The sequence below is a fragment of the Lontra canadensis genome, unplaced genomic scaffold (genome assembly GCF_010015895.1).
Source record: "Lontra canadensis isolate GAN:19392208 unplaced genomic scaffold, GSC_riverotter_1.0 scaffold9, whole genome shotgun sequence".
NCBI classification, from domain to species: Eukaryota; Metazoa; Chordata; class Mammalia; order Carnivora; family Mustelidae; genus Lontra; species Lontra canadensis.
The window spans coordinates 6,448,001-6,471,030 of record NW_022631003.1 but is presented as its reverse complement, the minus strand read 5'-3'; the positions used below and the strand labels follow the sequence as shown (position 1 = coordinate 6,471,030).

At 42.6% G+C, this 23,030-nt stretch overlaps 1 protein-coding gene and 1 long non-coding RNA gene across 2 annotated transcripts in view; one reads left to right on the top strand and one right to left on the bottom strand.

Annotated features, from left to right (window-relative positions):
- LOC116866372 overlaps positions 1-23,030 on the bottom strand; it is a 103,498-nt gene that overhangs the window by 25,317 nt on the left and 55,151 nt on the right. The window lies entirely within an intron of this gene.
- On the top strand, positions 1,957-17,927 carry LOC116866088. Its single transcript, XR_004382326.1, has 3 exons — positions 1,957-2,025; positions 13,361-13,513; positions 17,684-17,927. It is a non-coding gene; the product is annotated as an uncharacterized LOC116866088 (long non-coding RNA).

Sequence of the window (23,030 nt, the reverse complement as noted above, 5' to 3'; positions counted from 1 at the left end):
GTAACCTCATTGCCAGTTCTTGGGAGAAGAGTCCTCCTGATTTCCTAACTCACTCTCTCTAGCCTGGTTTTAGTGCCAATCAGGAACAATCCCTATAAGAAAACTGTCACTTCTACTCAGACTTTTCCCCCAAAGTGTGCTAACTAGACTGTGGCTCCCCCCTCCCCCCACCCCCGCTTGTAAATTCAGGTTAGAATGGTACAGACTGAGAGAAAAAGGGAAAAGAATTCTAGCAGAAATATGAGCTGCACCTCCCCTCCCCAATTCTGTTGAAATATTAATCTGGAATCTGGTGAAGAAAATGAAACAAAGGACGAGATGAGACAGGGTGCAGCAACACCTCCTTGTTCCCAAGTCGTGATGAAAAAAATAAAGCTGACAAAAGACACTTTAGCAGACTTGAAAGGACCTCGTTGAATTCACTCCACGCTGCTATATAACAGCTTCACAAGATGCTGCTTTTCTTGTCAGAGTCAACCAGGGAGGTTGCAGAAACCCATTTTCCTGGCCCTGAGCTTCTCCTCCTCCTCCCCCTCATCTGCCTTTTGTTCACTTGGCTGCTCTTAGGGCTATAGTGTCTTAAATTCCCCATAGTCTACACGTAGATCAACAGACGGAGTCAGAGTTTTCTGTGGAATTAATATATTTCATAAAATACAAAAAACTATGTCAAAATTAAATATGTATGCAATCGCTGTTTCCCGAGGCCATATTCAAGAGTCGGTGGGTGACATTCCCAGCCATCTCCAAGCTCCTCAAGCCACCTCCTTTTTCCCCAAGGTGGTTAACACATTTTTATGGGTGGTGGTGCAGTAAGTTGAAATGTGTCCCCCAAAAGTTATGTCCAAATCCCAACCCTCGGTACCTGCAAATGTGTGACTTTATCTGGAAAAAGGGTCTCTGGGGATGTAATTAGTGATATTATAAACTTTGAGATTGGATCATTGTGGATTTAGGATGGGCCCTAAATTCAATGTTGTGTCCCTATAAGAGATAGAAATGAAGAAGACAGAAGACAATGTGAAGAGAAGGCAGAAAAACTATGAGTCTACAAGCAAAAGAATGGCAAGGATACTGGCCACCCCCATGGAATCGATTCTCCTTCAGAACTTCTGAAGTCTCCTTCAGACTTCAGAATCAGTCTTCTAGACACTTTGGCTTTGAATGCGTGGCCTCCTGAATTCTGAGAGAACAAAGTTCTATTGTTTAAGCCACCCAGATTATAATAACTTGTTGTGGCAACCCTAACAAACTAATACACGCTGGTACTTCTCGTTGCTAGTGTTTACTTTCTATACCCAGTCCTGCTGTTATAGTTTCATCATAACAGAGCTTGGCATTTTTTAACATAAAGGGCGAAATACTAAATATTTTAGGCTCTATGTACCACACAGTCTGTGCCATAACTACTCTACCCCACTCTCACGAACAAGGGCAGCCACAGACATACATAAATAAATGGAAATGACAGCGTTCCAATAAAACTTTATTCACAAGAACAGGTGGTGGGCCAGGTTTGGCCTGTAGGTCAGTTTGCTGAACCCTGGGTGAGGATGTTCACCTGTGATCCTGGTGCCCCATCTCTTGGCATCCTAGAGTCCTCTTTATACCGTTTCTCCCTGAAGCACTAGGAGGTCTTCATGCAAGAAGGCTTGACATGGCTTGTTTGGGTTTTTCAAATTCTCTGATAGAGATTTGCTTTTAGTTCTCACTCTCAGCCACTGGTTCTTTTAAAATAATCACCTGGCCCAATTTGTCTCCTGTTTCTCAGAGTTAAGATATTGCTGTCGTGAAGTACATTTTCCTCTTCTTCTTACACCCTGCAGCCCCATTTGCATAGTGTGTTTCACAAACTAATGATGAAGGCGTTGTGACTGTCATTTGACAGTGTTGAGTCGTCAGCGGCTGGGGACTGTGCTTCAGAGTGTGTGTGGGTGGCTTCAAACACTTGGGGGCAAGCAGCCCGACAGCTCTGTACTGCTGAGTGGAGGAAATAACAAGAAAAGAGAGAAGAGGCTGTTTATTGTAAGTAACTTTTATTTTAAGATCAAGGCCAATAGGAGGGGAGTTGGGAGGGGAGCATCAAAACAATAAATGAATATTTGGAGGCAGGGAATATAAGCTGCGGCGGGGGGGAAGGAGGCAAAACAATCAAAATGGGATTTTATACTAGAAAATCAAAATCAGTTTGTAGAGAACAGTGGAGCTTTAAAATGCAAGTGTCAAGGTGAGAGAGGAAGGTTTACTTGGATTCAGAAAGAAATATTTGGGGTTGAGAAGGAAAAGGAAGCCAGAAACCTTCTAAAAAATCTGAGACAAATAGTCAGGCTCTGATCTAGACAATTTGTCCTCTCTTCCTTTGTCCAGATTCGTCCCTAGTTTCCTATGGCTGCTGTACCGAATTACCACAAACTTGCTGATTTAAAACAATAGAAATGTATTTTCTCCCAATTCTAGAGGCCAGAATTCTGAAACAAATATCACAGGTGTCACCAGGGCTGTGGTCCCTCTGGAGGCTCTAGGGGGAGCCTCCAGAGGTACCAGGGGAGAAGCTGTTCTTTGCCTCTTTGAGCTCTGGTCACTGCAGTCTTCCTTAACTTACGGTCCCATCCCTGCATCCTCTGCTTCTGTGGTCACGTGACCTCCCCCTTTTCTCTCTGCCTGCCCCTTTTCTGTCTATGTCAAAACTCCCTCTGCCTTCCCCTCATGGGAAAACAGGTGATGGCCTTTGTGGCCCTCCCAGATAATCCAGGATAATTCCCCATCTCAAAACCTTTCATTTAATCACATCTGCAAAGATCCTTTTTTTGGCCATAGAAGGTAACGTTCATAGGTTCCAGGGACTAGGATCTGGATATCTTTGAGGGAAGCATTTTCAGCCTACTAGAACTCCCAAACTTTATACCCAACCACAGTGAAAAGCAGTGTAGCTCATAGGTTCAGTTTCCTCCAAGGGCAGTCTGGCAAGAATCTTGAGCAAAGCAACGGAGTGGGAGCAGAAGGTTGGCTCAGTTTGTCAAATATTTCTTTCAACAATGTAACATTTCAGCCCCTCTTCATAGACAGGCTCCCCACATATCCACATGGCTGCCTTCTCTTTAATCAGTCTTGGCGGTAGGGAGTGATTATGGAAAGGAACTAAAAACTGTAAAGGAGGGGGGTCATATTTTAAATAGGCAGAAACCCAGGAAAATTTTCTACAATGAACATTTTTCTAAGAAAAAAAAAATTTCTAAATATGGACACAGGAGAACCTAGACCCTAGGGATGGGGCCCATTGTACTGATACACGCCTACCCACTTCCTCTTAATTTCAACATGCCTATAAAATCATACAAAACCAGGAAGCATTTTAAACTGCTTTCCACCTGAATATCCTGCCACATGCATCTCAGACTCATTACGCATAAGACAGGACACAATACCTCCCACCACCAACATGTTCTTCTTCCTTATTCATTGTTACAGCCCGAAAGCAGCTGTGTTAATTGGCCATCCATGAGCTTCATTTAAAAAATGGTAAGATCTACTGATTCTAGACAGGCAGTTTTCCCTTCACAATATGTTCTTATATCAGCCCATATAGTTTGTTTGTGGCATGATCACAATTACAGCTGTATAATTTTATGTTTAATGACTTTCCTTTGGACTTGTCCATAGCTCTACAAGAGCAGAAGCTGCCCATCTTGTTAGTGCTTAACAGTGCCATTTTGGGTAGATACTAAAAAATATTTGATATGCAAACAGATGGATTAATGAATTAACACAGAATTATGATTGTTCCTCTTCCCCTAAGAGAACTGTCCTTTGACCACAGCAGTTACTTGTCCCATTGGAAAGGCTTCTCGAAGTGGGGTCGTTCCGCCTGTCTCTGCTTCCAGCAAGGTTTCTCAACCACAACACGGTTGCCATTCCGGGCACGATGGTTCTTTGCTGGGGAGGGCGGTCCTGTGCTGTAGGCTGTTTAACCCAACTTGGGCCTCCACCTGCTCCATGCCACAAGCACCGCCCTCCTTCAGTTGTGACAACCAAAATTATCTCCAGACTTTGCCAAACTGAAAAACAATACTCAAAGAAAGAAGGGAACTGCAGGAGGTCTTTCTGAATCTGGGACAAGAGTCCACTGGCAGGTAGAAGAAGAAGAAAACAAAGCTGTGATTGAACGCCAGAAAGCTATGCATCTGAGGCTCTCCCTACAGAGGCAGGTTTGTTTTTGTTTGTTTGTTTTTTTGTTTTCCATTTACTATAATAAATCTGTACCCCCCAAAATCCTTGTTTTTTGATCCTATCTTTGATGTTTTTTATTATCCTATACTTTGATATTTTTTATTATTTCTTAATTGCTTGCTGAAAATATCTCTTGAATAATTCCAACTTTATTTCTGTTGAACTAAGAAGAGGAATTTAAATTCTTTGGTGTGTGATTCAGCACAACAGTTACCTCAGGCTGAGACAGATGGGAACCTAGAAAAGATTACAGAATTGGGGCAGCTGGGATGCGGCTCCCGACACACCTGGGCTGCTCTCCTCAGCATGATCGGTGACAGCTTCGGACAGCTTCCTTCAGACAAGGAGCAAACTCATGGAAAGGTGACTGGAGCGACCAGGAGTCAAGTTCTTTAGAGGGTAGGTGCTAGAAATTTGCTTAGTAATCTCAGTTTCCTGTTTTCTCAGTTCTGGATCTTTCTACACAAAGCATGAGAGACAAGGGGATCTTAGAAGGGATAACAGTTTCTGCTGAAATGGCAAGTAATACTTTCGCTGTAAAAATTAATGCAGCTGTTTCTGGATCCTGGGGCACTGCAGAATTCATTTCGGTAGGAAACCTGCTCATTGTTAAGGAATGTACAAAGAATGAAGTTGCAAATGGAACACAAACTAAAACTGAAATGTACAAAGACCACATACTTTCCATTTTCCGTAACAGACCTCGTCCTCAGGAGTCCCATCCCACTGGGTAGCGGCCAGTTTGGGCAGGGTGGGGTGGGGTGGTGGGAAGAACAGATGAATTTTTCTTTTTTTTTTTTTTTTAAAGATTTTATTTATTTATTTGACAGAGAGACAGTGAGAGAGAGCATGAGAGAGGAGAAGGTCAGAGGGAGAAGCAGACTCCCCATGGAGCAGGGAGCCCGATGTGGGACTCGATCCCAGGACTCTGGGATCACGACCTGAGCCGAAGGCAGTTGCTCAACCAACTGAGCCACCCAGGCGCCCCCAGATGAACTTTTCTAAAGAATGCCCCACTTCCTTTAAAATACTCTGTGTTGATGAAACATTCTATTGATTGAACGTTAAACTTCCTGTGGGAGCTGGATTTCTCCTTTCCCTTCCCTTCCTAAACGTGGCACCTGGGTGTAGAGGAAGGTTGCATCTCGCTGACACCAGGGAGACAGGGCTGGGGCTGGCCTGGTGCCTGTCCTTCTGGTGTCTCTATTGCAGGCCACCTGGTCCTGTCCTCAGGTATGTACAGGCTGGTGCCCACTAAGGGGGGCTGGGTCTGGTCTCCTTCAGAGTATCCTGAAGGTGGGAGCTGCTAAAGTCCGCAACTGAGGCACTCATCTCGGTCTGTTCTCTGAGTTTGGTTAGGGTCACCCTGGGTACTCAGCCCTAGCTCCCCTCCCCCTCCACTTGCTGGTTGCTGTGCACCCAATGGAAGTCCAGCCACTAATCCCAGATATTTCCCAGCCCACCTCGAGTTTCCAGCAACAAGGCTTCTTGGCCTCACCCCTGCATAGTGATTTCTTGTAGCCAGTTTCTCAACCTGAATCTCCTCTGTTTTCAGCAGCCCCTCAGAGGATTTGAGAACTTCTAGATTCCTCAAATGCCATACAAACCCTAAGGAGTCAGGAGCTCTACCTCAGACGTCTCTTTGCACACCTTCCTCTCTTTTTTGATAACAAGACAGCTTCTGCAGAGTTTACGGACAAGTGCAACAGAAACATAATGTTATACAAATGTATTATTTTATTATAATTGTGATAATGCCATAAACAAGGAAAAACAAAGGTCCCTATGCTGTCTGCCCACCTCTTATTGATCTGATGACCTCCCTCCTTCCTTAGAGAAGATAGGAACGACACAAGGTTCTCCCAGCCTCACTACCTGTTGTGACCTGTGTCTCCCTTCTCCTTCCCATAATTCCTCAGGGCAGGAGGTGGGCTGTCCACACATTCACTTCCCAATCCCCCTATACTCTTGTAGCAGGGACTAGTTTTACTGAGTTATCTCTCTCTGGAATATTACTTCCATTTTAGCTCACCAGATTTTGTTCTTGATATGTTAATGATGGCTCAGGAAATTTTGAAAATCACCTCATCTCTTAAAAAAGACTGTCTTTTAAGACTGCTATTTAATCTCCCAACTGCTCTGGAAGTCAAAAGTGGGGTATGGATTTTCGGCCGTCTTTGCATTCCTACTGCTACAATCCTAATCCTCCCCAAAGCCAGCAGTCAGCTCTGGCAGAACAGAGCATTGGCCATGCATAAAATTATAAAAGATAAAAGTGTAAGTCATTAGGGGCGCCTGGGTGGTTAAAGCCTCTGCCGTCGGCTTGGGTCGTGATCCCGGGGTCCTGGGATTACGCCCCACGTCGGGCTCTCTGCTCGGCGGGGAGCCTGCTTCCCCCTCTACCTCTCCGCCTGCTTGTGATCTCTGTCTGTGAAATAAATAAATAAATAATCATTTTTTTAAAAAACTGTAAGTCATTAATAAGAAAAAAAAAGCACAAGGGCGCCTGGGTGGCTCAGTGGGTTAGGCCGCTGCCTTCGGCTCAGGTCATGATCTCGGGGTCCTGGGATCGAGTCCCGCGTCGGGCTCTCTGCTCAGCAGGGAGCCTGCTTCCCTCTCTCTCTCTCTCTCTCTCTCTCTGCCTGCCTCTCTGTCTACTTGTGATATCTCTCTGTCGAATAAATAAATAAAATCTTTAAAAAAAAAAAAAAAAGCACAAGATATATCCTTGTTACTTCCACTTCACACACTGATGGAGCATTTTAGGTGTGGGAGACAAAGCACAGGGCCAATCCCGTGGAGTGGGGAGGTTGAGATAAGGCTCAGCATGATAAAGTCAAAGTGTTTCTCACTAGGCTAAGGAGGTTTTTCTATCTTACCTGGATAGATACAAAAAGTAGAACTTGTGTAAGAGAGGAACCTGGAGAAGGAAAAACTAGAGAGGTAGGGCTCTCCTCAAAAACTTGGCAGGAAAGCAGGCCTGAGAGAGAGGGATGGCTACCAGTAAGACACTCCCTAGGGGGGTAGAGGCTGCAGACAGTAGTAATAGGGGTGTCTGATGTCTGATTTCCTCTCCATCTGCTCCCATTTTCGCCCTTGTCATATCACTACCTTAGAGAATGGAAGTGCAGCTATGGTCCTATTCCGGGAAGAAATAAGCCAAAAAGAAATGGAGGTTTGGTGATAAAATGACCAGAGGCAACTGAGAAGAATCTGGGAACAGGAATTTGGGGTGAGAGCTGACAGGTTACAACTAGGACGATATCTTCCCTAACTCCATTCCCAAATCTGAGCACTTCCAGCTCTATGTGAAGGAGATCGAATTTTCTTTTTCTTTTTTTTTTTTTTTTTTAAGATTTTATTTATTTAAGAGAGAGAGAGAGCATGAGCACACGGGAGAGGGGGAACCAGGCTCCCCACTGAGCCAGGAGCCTGTCACAGGACTTGATCCCAGGACTCTGGGACCATGATCCCACCGAAGGCAGAGACTTGACAGACTGAGCCACCCAGGTGCCCCACGGATCAAGTTTTCCAATGGTCAATGCTAATATGGTAGATTAAAAGTGGCTGCCAATTGTTGGTTACTTCCTATACAGAGAAGTGGTATTTATTTCCCACCATTTTGCATTTGGTTTGGCCTTGTCATTGCTTGAACCAAGAGAATGTGGTGATAGCTGTGCTCTGCTGATTCTGAACCTAAGTCTTTAAAAGCCTGGCAGTTTATGCTTTTCAAAAGTCCGTGTCACTACACAGCTATCATAGATAAGGAAAATCCTCCTAGGAACCTTATCTCAGTTAGAACCACCTTATCTGACAAAAGTTAGATTAACACAAGAAAAGCAAACAGAAGTTTATTAACATATGCAATACACACACACACAAAATCATTCAGCAATGAGTCACTCAAAGAGGTGATTAGAACTTTGGCTTACATAGTATCTTAGCAGAGGAACAATAAATTTTTAGAGAAATGACAAGACAAAGGAAAGAGTTTTTGTTTCTAGGACAGCAGGCTGGGGGAGGTAAATTATATGGGAAAAACATTAGATAAGGGCTAGCTAGAGCAAGATTTGCTCTGGTGTGGTCCATGGCCTGATAAGGGTCTAGACTTGTCTCTGGTGATTAACTTCTGTCCTTCCTGGTAGAGAGGGGAAGGGGGACACCTTTATGAATTTATGTCCTGTTTTTGGACAAATAGGGGGAAAGAAGAGAGTTTGTCTTGCAACTACTCTTCTCAGTTGCCTTTCAAAATAATTCTTACACCAAAGTGGCATATTTTGGGGTGGCATATTCATCTACTCTTCACTAGGTCTAGAAAGATCACATAGAGAAACCACATGAAAAGCTCAGATAGAGACTGACAAGCCCTGGGATAATATAGAGAAAGAGGGAGACCCAGCCAAGCTCAGCCTTCCAGACCTCCTTTCCAAGATGCCAGACATGTGAGCGAGCCATTGGATACTGTAGCCCTGACCATGACCTGATTTTACCAACATGAAAAACCTCCAGAAAGACCAGCAGAAGAACCTCTTAGCTGATCCCAGTCAATTCATAGAAGCATGAGATAGTGGTTGCTTTAAGCCCCTAAGTTTTGGGGGTGATTTGTTATGCAGCAATCGATAAGTGGAACAGTAGGGTAGGGCCAAGGTGGCAGCAGGGAAAGAGAGTGTGGTGTATTGTGCATTGGCTTTTACATGCCTCCATCCAGAAGTGACAGGTAAAATTTCCATTCCTATTTCATTTGCAAAAGCAAGTCCTATAGCCATGCTTAACTTCAGGGACTTTATGTCCAGGAAAGAAAGTCCAGAGTGAAATCTACCACCCCACCTCTAGCAGCAAGGGACGCTGGGGAAGCCGAGCAGGTTTGCAACGATTTGTTGTATGGATTCATTACCTAGGGCTGGGCACACTGCAGCCCTGAACACAATCAAGATACTGTTGTTGGGGGGTGAAGGCAGGAATACATACAGCATTTGCTCCAAGAGGGGAGTGGTAAGTGACAGAGAGATTGCAAAGGCTGCCACCAGCTCTTGCACCCTGCCCTGACCCTGGCCCTACCCACTAAACTTGAGTTCTCGCCATCCTCACACTTTCAATCCATACATTTGGAATTTGAGTTTGGAACAAGAAAGGGAGAGAGAGAAGGGAAAGAGGAAGAAATAAAGGAGGGATGGAGAAAAGAGGCAACAGTTATGTACTTGGGTGTGAAATGAAAGACCTTGAGTGCTCCTGACTCTAACTTCAGCACTTTTTCCACCACTTAGGGGGAGAAAATGATTAGTGTTTGCACAAAAATGTCAAACAGAAAGACAAAGGGAAAGGGAACATTTCAAAGAAGTGTGAAGTGTGTGGCAGTCTGGGTGGTCTGGTTGAAAAAGGGAAAAAAAAATTCTTCTCAAGTTGTGCTTTGGGAAACTCTTGGAGGAATGGAACATTCTGATCTAAGGCTTAATGCCTTGAGTGCCACTCTCTCTATCCACAGCCCTAATGTAGATAACTGTTTTTTTCTCCCCTTTCTTCTAAGTTCCCAGCTCAGCTCACAGTTTCTTCCTTGTTGGTCAAAATTAAAACCAAAATAGCAACTCTTTTTTTAATTTCTGTATTAAGTGAAAGATAAAATCCTAAGGAAATGTTTAACCATCTTCAAAAGACTTTTCATATACTGTCCTCAAGAGAACTTTATTTACCATCCTCATTTTACTTGTTAAAGAATTGGGGCTAAGAGAGGTTAATTTATCCAAATTTACCTAACACATCTGACACTAGATTTAGTCACCTTCATAATCCCTTAAGTTAACCACCAAAATACTCAGACTTTCAAGAAGTTATTTGGTGCATTGTTCTTAATAGAACCTGGGATCTAGAAATTGTCTAGATAGCTTGGCCAGCATTTATTATCTCATTCAGGAATATAATTTCTAGTTCCTCCTTCTGATGGAACTGTCTTTGGTATCCTCCCACATCTATATCATTTTTGCTTTCTCTCTACTTTTATTCTCATCCAAAAGTTCCCCACTGTACTCCTACCTAGCAGATATGGGTTTCCATACATGTGGATATCTCAAGTCATGTCCATTTGTGGCCAAGTCCGTTTATGCCGATTTTACTCACTTGACTTTATGATGCCTATTAGGTATATTTTCTGCCTTATATTGAAGCCTCAAGTTCACCTAGTTTTTGCCCCTGCTTTGCTGTCTCTCCCACTCTAGCCCCTTCAAATAAATCACATTACCCACAAAGCCTGCCTTGGGCATCAGTAAAACTTTGAAGGACTTCATCATCATTTTGCCCTTATTATCAGATCAATGGCTCTTATATTTCCTGGTTCTCTTGGGCCCTGAACCTAGTTCCTGTTTTCTGCCTAGTGCTGCTGGTTAGTGGCATGAAGTTGCTCTTCCAATTTCTTCTATGCCCATCCTAAAAAATGCCTTATTGAAGCATGCGATAATAATGAGAACTGCCATTGGATATGGGTCTACCACATGTCTACCTCTAAGCTAAATATTTTATGTATTATTGCATTTACTCCTGTAGGGGAGGAAAAATAATTTACCCTCTACTCTTCTAAGTTCTCTGCTGGGAACTCTGTAACAAAAAACAGATTAACAAAAGAAATACAGACAGAAATTTATTAACATGTATACTTCATATATGAATGGGGGACAGTAACTCTCAGAGGTAGTTTAGAGTTTGGGCTTAAATATTATTTTCAGCTAAAGACAAAAGAGAGAAGGGTATGAGGGAAGTCAGTTATAGGGAGATGAGCAGGAAAAGTATGGTAAACAAGAATAAGTTTTGCTATGCAGACTTAAGTCCTGTGCCTTCTCCTTTGATGGGTTGAGTTTATTCTGATTTAGTCATTCTTCTCCCCCTGGGGCAGAGAGGGAGACCCCCTTAAAAATGGAGGTTTCCTTATAAATGTAAAGTTCCCTTACAAAAGGGTAACTTCTAATCTGTTTTCCGAGCTTCTTCTTTGTCTTCTCTTTCTCAAAATAATTCTTACGCCAAAGATTTGGGGTGGCACATCTTACCACCCTTCACTCCTCATGACAAACCAGCCAGGTACTTCTATTCCCTTCATTTTTCCAGGAAGAAGAAACAGAAGCAGCATTAGTGCTGGGAAACATTCCTCATATTTTAAGTAAACCTCTTGTCTGGACATGTGGCACTGTGCTAGGTTCTCTACATATACTACTTCATCTGGTCTTCCCAACAGTCCTGCAAACTGTCTAGGCATTCTCATCTCTACTTTTTTGGGGGGCAGGGGAAAGGGAACACTGAGGCTCAAGGAGGCTAGGTGACTTCTGAAGCAGGCCAAGGTTTAAACTTCAGTCTCCTCTCTAGCCACACAGGCCTGCTTGCCAGACCCTTTTTAGGACCTTTGTCCTAATTGTTGCCTCTGCCTCAATGCTCTTCCCCCATATCCACATGTCTCCCTTCCTCACCTCCTCCACATTACTTGTTCAAATGTCACCCTATCAGTGAGGATTTCCCTCCCCCTTGTGTTAGACCTATACCTTCACTCATGGCTGTCCCTCACCTCTTCCCCACTTTATTTTTCTCCATAGCACTTATCACTCTCTGACACCACACATTTTAGTTACTAGAATGCAAGTTCCAAGATAGGATTTTTGTCAATTCACTACACTAGTATGTGTACAGTTTTTGAGAAGTATTTGTTGAAAGAATGGATGGGTAAATAAATATCTAATTCCAAAGTCTATTCCCTTTCACCATGGTACTCTCAGATCTTTTGTGTCAATCATATCTTCCTTTTGCTTCTAGGTTACTTTCTCATGCTAAGGAATGTTTTTTTTTTTTTTTTAAATAAATGCCTACATTCAGTATTATCAAGGAAAAGAAGAAACAAGTCCAGCCCCTGGAAACCGCACTAGCAGCAGTTTTGAGCTTTCTCAAAGAACACTTATGTGCCTTCTTGTTTGTGATGCTCTGCTAGGTATTATGCAGAAAATATTAAACCAGAATGTTTATCTCGGGCTCCATCTCCCCCTCTAGTTGGCTGGTTACTGGGAGAGGCAGCACAGGTGCCTATGAACAAATGGAATACACATAGGATGTACCACCCACGCCTGAATGATAGGTGTTGGGAGCCAATGTTTAGAGGTCAGTCGGTCAGAGAGCAAATCCATGGGAGTTTCATTATTAGACAGGATGGGGTTTCCATAAATCAACCAAAGAGAACTTTTCCATCCAAAATCTGTTTGATTTGGGGAGCTACTGCTGAGAAGCCATTTATCTCCTACACAGTGAGCTTCCTTACAAGTTCATGGTGTGGTTGCTGGAACCAAACATTTGACTGAAGAAGCCATAATAACCATAATGCTGGAAGAAGAAATTGCAGCATCCCCTGTCCTTGGGAAGAACCCATTTTTCATGGTGTCATGCAGATCTTGGGCCTAATGCCAACTCTTTTTTAAAACTAATTTACTGGGATGCCTGGGTGGCTCAGTCGGTTGGGTGTCTGCCTTCAGCTCAGGTCATGGTCTCAGGGTTCTGAAATCAAGCCCTGCATTGGGCTCCCTGCTCAGTGGGGAGTCTGCTTCTCCCTCTGCCTCTGCCCCTCCACGTGCTCATATTCTCTCTCTGCCTCTCTCTGAAATAAATAAATAAAAATCTTTTTTTAAAAAAGGATATAGGTATATATTCACAGATGCCAGTCCGTTAACTGGCGGGGCTAAATGACTTTTTATAAGTGAATAAACCATAAACAAAGCCATCTCCAAGACAGCCTCCAACAGTCCCCACTCCTGAGATCTATACCCTTGTGTAGTTCCCTCCCACATCATGCTAGAGTTGTTCTGTTTGACCATTAGCATACAGCAGAACTAGTGACATGTCACTTCCTAGATTAGGCTATAAAAATAAAAGGTGAGGGGCGCCTGGGTGGCTCAGTGGATTTAAAGCCTTTGCCTTCGGCTCAGGTCATGATCCCACCGTCCTGGGATCAAGCCCTGAATCAGGCTCTCTGCTCAGCAGGGAGCCTGCCTTCCCCCCACCCCGCCCACCTGCCTCTCTGCCTACTTGTGATTTCTGTCTGTCAAATAAATAAATTAAAAATCTTAAAAATAAATAAATAAATAAAAGGTGAGGAATTGAAACCTTCTGCCAACAGCCATGTGAACACATCTGCAAGTGGATTCTCCTCAAAGCTTCATTCAAGCTTTCAGAAGACAGCCATCCCTGCTGACAGATTGCCTGCAACCTCATGAACCAGAACCCTTGGCTCAGCTGCTCCTGGACTCTGCACTGTTGTTGTTTAAAGTTGGTAAGTTTGGGGCACCTGGGTGGCTCAGTGGGTGAAGCCTCTGCCTTCAGCCCAGGTCATGATCTCAGGATGCTGGGATCCAGCCCTGCATCTGGCTCTCTGCTCAGCAGGGAGCCTGCTTCCCCCTCTCTCTCTGCCTGCCTCTCTGCCTACTTGTGATATCTCTCTCTGTGTCAAATAGATAAAATAAAATCTTTAAAAAAAGTTGCTAAGTTTTAGGGTAATTTGTTATGCAGCAATAGATCACTAAGACAATTTTTCATCCCAAAGTCCTCCCCTCTCCTAGGGCATATGAGCAATGTCTCTTTCACCATTTCTAGACATTTTGCACTTTGTTTGGCAACATATATTTCATAAGAAAAGACACAATTTAGTACCAGCATTTTCTTAGCTACCTGGTTTTAAAATCAGCTTCACTCAAGCCAGAACTTTAAAAAGGGAGAAAAACGACCTTATTGGATGTAGTAGGGGTCCCACTATGATTTCCAGCTCTAGTATTTCAAGATTACATGTTACTGTTACCAAAATTTCCCTTCTTTCATGCTTTCTTTCCATCATACTTACCTACTTCCTATGAATCTTCCTATGAATCCACTGATTGCTTTAAAGGAATCACATTCATAGGGCTTGGTACTCTTTCAATACTTTTTAAATTCATACATTTGCTCTTCAGTTCATGATAAAATGTTCTTTGAAGATCTCTGAAGAATGTTTTTAGGTCTAAGAATTTAAAAACATTAAGTGGGGTGCCTGGGCTCAGCTGGTTAAGCATCCGAATCTGGATTTCAGCTCAGGTCATGACCTCAGGGTCATGAGAGGGAGTCCCACATCGGGCTCTGCGCTGGGTGTGGAACCCACTTAAGATTCTCTCTCTCCCTCTCCTGCTGGCCCCTCCCCCTGTGTGCTCGCTCTCTCTCTCTCTCTCAATAAATAAGTAAATAAGTAAAAGTAAGTTAAAACATGGAATTCAACTGCTTCGGCCATTCAGAGGTAATGTATAAGAAGGTCTCAGAACAGTTCCTAGCATATGTGTTCAGTAAAATTATTATTTATATAGAAGTGCAGATTGACTCCCTATTATATAGATAAGGAGATGCTTAATGTGCTTAATACATAGAGACCAAAGTAGGGAAGAATTATCCACTAACAGCTTGGACTCCACAGTGGATGTCAAATTCAGAATAGCTCTTATAATTCTAGTCAAGAACGCCCCCATAGCATGGTTTCTATGATTTCTCCATCATCTGTCATATAAAGCTGTTAACAAAGCTGGTCTCTCAAATGCTTCCTGATAGGTCATTGTATAATGATCCGGCATAAAATGACTGAAAAACTTCTGTGGTTAGTTAATATCCATAGATATTATTAAAGGAAGGAAGGAAGAATTGATCATTTTCCAAAGCTATAATTGTCCTTAGTTCTGACCCACAAATAATTGTGCAAACTCACTTTGAGTATATTATAACTTTGCAGATCAGGTAAAATGTACACATGGTTTTATGTGTCAATAATTAACACATTACTGTGCCTTTGGATAAACACATTTCTTAGATTTAAGCTAGCAAATTACTGCCTCACACCTCTAGGAAACCAGGTATACATTTTACCTGATCTGCAAAGGTATAGGCCATTATAATATCCTCAAAATGAGTTTAGACAATTACTTGTGGGTCAGAACTAAGGGCAATTAAAGCTTTGGAAAATGATCCTTCCTTCCTTCCTTCCTTTGATGAATTTACTTTGAAGAACCAAAATTTATTTTCCCTTTTCCCCATCTTTATTGAGGTATAAGTGACAAATAAAATTGTACATATTTACGGTACATAATTTGATGTTTTGACATAATATACATTGTGAAATAATTGTCACAATCATGCTAATTAACATGAAAAAATGATGTTTCCAAATTTAAAAAATTTGAGTTGCAAGTGATTCCCTCATTATTTTACAAAGGAAATGAAGACAAACTGTAAAAAAAATGAAACAACAGAATATTACCACAAGAGAAAGCAGTTCCTGGGTGTTGTCTAGACAGGCATTCAGGAAGCAGTGACAGTATTACTTGTTCTTTTTCTTTTAACCACTTATCGAGAGAAAGAATATCAATTTTCATGTCATAAATAAGTCACTGAAGATGATTTACATTCCCCCTTCCTTCCCCAGAGAAAAAGGAAACTGAAAAGTTCAACATAAAATATACATTATTATACTTGGGCAGGCCTATAAGAGCAAAAGTTTTCTTATAACCTCATTACAATAAAACTACTAACACCTCTTGCTTACTAACACCATATTAATCAGTTATGATCTTGAAGTTATATGGTCCCTTATACCCCAAACACATGTAACTAATTTGACCCAATACTAGTTACCTAGTTCTGTATAGCAACGACCAATAAATTTATCAGCCTAACACAGCGACCACTTACTACCACACAATTCTCTGGGTTAGCAATTTGATTTGGGCTCAGAGGAGCCATTCTTCTGATCTTGGCTGGACTAACCCACCGGGGTGTGGTCAGCTGTTGGTTGGCTAAAGGGCTCTAGTTCTATGGGAGGGCTTATCTAAGACGACCTCGGCTGGGACAGGTCATCTCTGCCCCATATAGGCCTTTGACCTGGAGGCAATTTCCTGGCCTCTCCGGTGCTCTCTGCTGGCTCACTCACATCAACATACAAATAACGCTGTTACTTCTCTCACACCCAGAAAGTCCACTTTCATCTTTAGCTAACACCTTATCTCTGTTCATTCTTATAGCAAAACACTTGAAAAAATGTCTGTACTCACTGTCTTCAATTCCATTCTTCCCATTTTTGCTTAAAACCTATTCCAAAAGGTTTTAGCCCACACCATTCTGCCCAAGTGGCTCTTGTCAAGGTCACCGATAACCTTTATGTTGCTCAGTTCAACGATCCATTCCCATTCCTTACATGACCTGTCTGCATTTGACATGTGTCACCACCCCGTCTTCTCAAAACACTTCCTTCACCTGGCTTCTGGGCAGCACACCCACGTGCCTGTCGTCCTCCCTCACTAGCTTCCCCTTCCAGGTCTTCTTGGCTGGCTCCTTCTTATCTTCCTGATCTCTCAATGTCAGAGTTCCTCCAAACTCAGTCCTTGGATTTTTCTCTTCTCTTCCTTGATTTTACTCAGTTCCCTGGTGATCTCATCCAGTCTCCTGGTTTTAAGTACCATCAATATTCTGATAACTCCAAATTTATATCCCCATCCTCTACCCCAAGTCCAGACATAAATAGCCAGCTGCCTACAAGGTATCTCCACTTGGATGTTAGATTTTTCTATTTCTGCTGCAACAAACTGGGGAGTTTAAAACAACATGAATTTAATGGGGTACCTAGGTGGCTCAATCAGTTGGGTGTCTGCCTTTGACTCAGGTCGTGATCTTGGAGTCCTGGAATCGAGTCCCTGGAATCAGGCTCCCTCTTCAGCAAGGACTCTGCTTCTCCCTCTTCCTCTGCCCCTCCCCCCAGTCATGCGTACACTCTCTCAAATAAATAAAACCTTAATAATAATTAATAATAATTTTAAAAGACCATGAATTTATTATCTTACTGTTGTGGAGGTCAGAAATCCAAAATGGGTCTTACTGGGTAAAGTCAAGTTGTCAGCAGGGCTGCATTCCTTCTAAAGGCTCGAGGGGAGAATTAATTTTCTTAGACTTTCCAGTTTTTAGAGATTGCTGGCATTTCTTTGCTTGTGGCCCCTTCGATGCTCAAAGCCAGCAATGGCTGTCAAGTCTTTCTCACTTGCATTACTCTGACACTGACTTCTTAGTCTCCCTCTCCCACATTTAAAGACTTATAATTATATTACATACACCTGGATAGTGCAGGATAGCCTCCCTATCGTAAGGTAGGCTAATTAGCAACCTTAATTCTACGACTTTAATTCCCCCTTGCCATGTAACCAAACTTATTCACAGGCTCCAGGGATTAGGAACTGGAGGGCCCCTTTTGGGGGGTCATTACCCTGACTTCCACAAATGCCTTATAGTCATGTCAAACCTAGCATATCCAGATTGACCTCCGGATCTTACCAAGCCTGCTCCTCTCTAGGTCTTCCTCAATTTCAGTCTGTGCCAACCTCATCTTTCCAGTTGATTAGAGCACCAAGTTTAGAGTCAACTTTTTCTTCTCTTCTCTTTCTAGGTCATATCTAGTCTATGAGCAAATCCTGTGGACTCCACCTGCAGAATATACTTAGCATCTGATGATTCTCAAAACCTCCTTTGCAAACATGGGTTCATTCCCCTCCAGTACTATCCCGGGTTGCTGGTAATGGTCTCTAGATCTCCCAGAGTATCCTAATAGCCTCCCAACCCATCTCTGTGGGTTTCTACCCTGGCCTACCAGTGCCTGTTTCTTGTCTGCCCCCACATAGTCTATTCTCAATATAACAGCCAGATTATATATATATATATATATATATATATATATACACATATATATATATATATATTTTTTTTTTTTAAGATTTTATCTCTTTGACAGAGATCACAAGTAGGCAGAGAGGCAGGCAGAGAGAGAGGGAAGCAGGCTCGCCGCTGAGCAGAGAGCCCGATGCGGGGCTCGATCCCAGGACCCTGGGACCATCACCTGAGCCAAAAGCAGAGGCTTTAACCCACTGAGCCACCCAGGTGCCCCAGATGATATATTTTTTTAAAAATATTTTTATTTATTTGACACAGAGAGAGCATGAGAGAGAGCACAAACAGGGGGAGCAGCAGGCAGAGGGAGAAGCAAACTCCTGGCTGAGCAGGGAGCCTGATGTGGGACTCAATCCCAGGACTCTGGGATCATGACCTGAGCTGAAGGCAGACACTTAACTGACTGAGCAACCCAGGTGCCCCATCCAGATGACATTTTTACAACAGAAGTCAGAAGTCAGTCAACCATAAAAGCTAATGACAGCAACGCCCACATAATCTGGCCATTCCTTCTACTTCTCCAGCTTCTTCTGTTCTTCCCTGACATACTTGCTTCACTCCACCCACTAGGGCCTCCCTGCTTTGTCTCTAACAGTCCAGGCACTTCCTCAGGGCTTTTGTATTTGGCACTCTATTGTTTGAAAGGTTTACTATATGGGTCTCTTCATCTCCCTTAATCTTTGCTCCAAGTCACATTTTCAGTGAGGCTTTCCTTATTCATTATCTTTTATTTTTTAATTTTCCCCCTTTTTCTTTTATTGAAGTTTAGTTGACACACAATGTTACAATAGTTTCAGGAGTACAAGGTAGTGATGTGACAAATCTGCTTGTTATGCTATGCTCACTACAAGTGTGGCTACCGTCTCTCACCATACTACACTATCATAATACCGTTGCTATAGCTCCTCTGCATACCTTTTATCACTATGACTTCTTCATTCCAGAACCGGGAGCCTATACTTCCCGCTCCCCTTCACCAACTTTGTTTATCCCCCCCCAACCCCTTCCCCTGTGGCAACCATCAGTTCATCCTCTGTATTTATGAGTCTGTTTCTGCTTTTTGTTTTTTCGTTTTTGCAGATTCCACATATAAGTGAAATCCCTATGATACATGTCTTTTTCTGTCTGACTTATTTTACTTAGCGTAATACCCTCTAGGCTTATCCATGTTGTTGCAAATGGCAAAAGTGCATCCTTTTTTATGGCCAAATAATATTCCTCTGTGTGTGGGGTGTGTATGTGTGTGTGTGTGTGTATACACACACCACATCGTCTTTACCCATTCATCTATTAATGGACTCTTGCGTTGATTCCATATCTTGGCTATTGTAAATAATACTGCAATAAACATACAGGTGCATATATCTTCTCAGATTAGTGTTTTTGTTTTCTTGGGGTAAATACTCAGTAGTGGTATTATGGATCATATGTTATTTCTCTTCTATTTGATGAACCTCATTCTGTTTTCCACAGTGGCTGCACCAATATACATTTTCAATAAAAGAGCGCAAGTTTCTTTTTCTCCGCACCCTTGCCAATACTTGCTATTACACATTATTTGGAGTTTAGCCATTCCAACAGGTGTAAGGTGATATCTCGTTGAGGGTTCAATTTGCATTTCCCTGATAGTGAGTAATGTTGAGCCTCTTCTCACATCAGCCTTTAAACCGCATGCACATGCACAGAAACACGTACATAGAAACCTTTCCTTGTTTAATGCTTTACTTTTTCCAGTAGCATTTATCACATTCTAACTTACCATATAATTTAAATTTTTATACTTTATTTTTGTCTCTTACCACTAAATAGTAAATTCCATGAAGGCAGGCCTTCAGGTATTCCTAGTTCTTGGGCCAGTATCAGGCACATAGCAGACACTCAGTAAATATTAGACAAATAAATGATCTGTATCAGTTTTTTCATCAGTAAAATGGGAATAAAAAGAATAGTAACTACACCATAGAGTTGGGAGAATTTAGTAAGTTAGTATACATAAAGTGTTATCAGAGAGCCTGGCACAGAGAAAGTATTGAAGAGGTGTTTGGCTTGTAATCTCCCTACCACTTATACCGATTCTTCTCTTGTTACTCATTGAGCACCAAGCAATGCCTCTCAAGAGAGAACAACAGTAAGATGTTGAGAATACACTGTGTCCTAGCAATGAAGATATATGTAAGTACTTGCTATTTTATATAATTTAACAAGCCCTCAACAAGTAAGGATGTTGCAGTGATTGCTACTGAATCGCTCGGTGTGTATTTTGAGGACAGAATGTTCATCATCCTTATTTTTCTATTGGAGGGACACACGTTAATACGGACAAAGTAGGGGTGCCTGGGTGACTCAGTGGGTTAAAGCCTCTGCCTTCGGCTCAGGTCATGATCTCAGAGTCCTGGAATCAAGCCCCGCATTGAGCTCTCTGCTCAGCAGGGAGCCTGCTTCCCTCTCTCTCTCTCTGCCTGCCTCTCTGCCTACTTGTGATCTCTGTCTGTCAAATAAATAAATAAAATCTTAGAAAAAACAAACAAACAAACGGACAAAGTAACCTAAACCTTAGTCTCTCACCTATTCAAAACTGACCACAAAGGGCAGGCAGATGAGCTAAATCCTCACGACTGCTGTAGTTCCATATTCCTTTGTCATTTGTTGGATTTAGGCGATGACCTTCACGTCTAGAACCAGCACCAGTATTTCCCAGTTTGAATATTGGCACAAACCACAGACCATATTAATCTTATTTCAAAATGTCAAAATTCCAATATTCAGAGCATGTGAAGCTGTGCAAATATCCTTCGAGAATACATTAAAAAAATCAAAGTATTATCATTGGTTTTATTCCTTCATCCCCTCGCAGCATATACCAAACTGAATCCCAAAGATTCCAGCAAACTTATTTCCATTTACATACCAGTGAGGCCAAAGGGGAAAAAAGGGGGGGCTATTATCTGGAAACAGAAACTCAATGGAGAGCCAAACCTCAAACTTACACATCTATGAAAATTAAAGTCTCTCCTGACAAAGTAGGTCAAATATCACTGATGTGTGGCTGTTGCATGGTCAGTCTTACTCCCTGGTAAATAGAAATCACCAAAAAAATCAACTTTATAATAAATAGGATCATAGCTGGCTGCTTGTCTCTGATTAAATATAACTTCTGCTATTTAATTCAATTACTTCAGACAGAATTCTATGACATTTGACTCTGAATAAAACATTTTAACACCAATTTTGAAAACAACAGTGTGTGGTTGTACATATCATTCATTGTACCAGGATATCTAGCTAAGGGGGCAAGGCAGGCCGAAAGATTTTTGGTTTTGTTTATTTTTAATTCCAAAGCTTGACTGTGAATATTAGGGATAAAACCTGGAAGACTCAGAGCATACAGTACATGTCATAAGCCATAGAGCTGGAAAGAATAGGTGATAATATTATAGAGGATGGTAGTGAGTCATATACTACCAATGCCTAGATAATTCATAAGACGCTTCCAGAAATTTGGATCAGGCCTGGAGACAAGGGGAGAAAGGGAGAAGAAGGTGGAAGAGAAAACCCTTGAATGTGGCAATTTATCTAAAGAAAATGAATTTTCCAAAAATGACTAAGTTATAGTGACTTGGCAAGATTACATTTTCTGCAATCTACTCAACAGTTTGAAATCCAAACTCCATTTTTAAGCAGTTTTTTAAGATTTTATTTATTTGAGAGAGAGAGAGAGCGAGCCCATGAGTGGGGGTAGGTAGTGGGGGTGGGTATTGGTGCTGAGGGAGAGGAAGAAGCAGACTCCCCGAAAAGCAGGGATCCCTATGGGTGGGGCTCAGTCCCAGGTCCCTGGTATCAAGATATGAACCGAAGTCAGATGCTTAATCAACTGAGCCACCCAGGAGCCCCTTAAGCAGTTTTTTTTAAAAGCCGAGAACGTGTAAACCTGAATAACAAGGGCTGGAACTATAAAATTCATACCCAGGATACTAGCTTTTATTGAGTTTCCAGGATACTACGGGCACTAGGCTCAGAGCCTTATACACATTATCACATTTAGTCAACCCAGGGGAAAAAGTGATCTGAGAGGCTGGCTGGGTATTTTCTATTTGCTGCTCCAGAGCCTTATCGACTTTGCTCTGTGCCAAGAGAGGCTCACTGATATGAACCACCAGCTCCTTATCCTTGCCGCTTCTTATGGGGAGGACTTGTGGAGAGGGAGATGTGGTACTTACTCCACTGGCTCTCTTTCTGTCAGATTCCCTTGGATTGCCTTCATTCTTCCCATCAGGCAGCCCTTTCCATTGCTACTGTTATGGACTGAATGTTTGTGTCCCCCTCCCTCAAATTCATATATTAAAACCCTAATCCCCAAAGTGATATTTGGAAGTAGGGCCTTTGTGGGGTTTTTTTGTTTGTTTGTTTGTTTAAAGATTTTATTTATTTATTTATTTGACAGAGACCCAGCAAGAGAGGGAATACAAGCTGGGGGAGTGTGAGAGGGAGAAGCAGGCCTCCTGCTAAGCAGGGAGCCCAATGTGGAGCCCGACTGCAGGACCCTGAGATCTCGACCTGAGCGGAAGGCAGACACTCAACTACTGAGCCACCCAAGAGCCCTGGAAGTAGGGCCTTTGGATGGCAATTAGGTCTAGACGAAATCATGAAGGCAACCCCATATGACAAGATTAGCTTTCTTCTAGGAAGAGGAAGAGAGACCAGAGCTTGCTCTTTCTCTGCCGTGTGATGACATGTGGGAAGGCAGTTGTGTGCAAGCCTGGGAACCAGCTCTCACCAGGAACCGAATCTGCCGAGGTCTGGAGCTACGGCTTCCCAGGCTCGAGCTATGAGAAACAAACGTCTGTTGTTCAAGCTACCCAGGCTGTTTGCATTTTGTTGAAGCAGCCCAGCACCCTAAGACAGCTACCCTCTCAGAATTCCAGGACCACTGCCCTCCATGGCCTCTTCAGGCACAGGGGAGATAGGGGCTCCCCATACCACCCATCTCAAAGCCCTGTGCTATTCCTTTCTGACTTCCGTAAAGCCCGCCCATGAGTTATAGGCACCTTCCACTGACTGGGTCAGAGAGT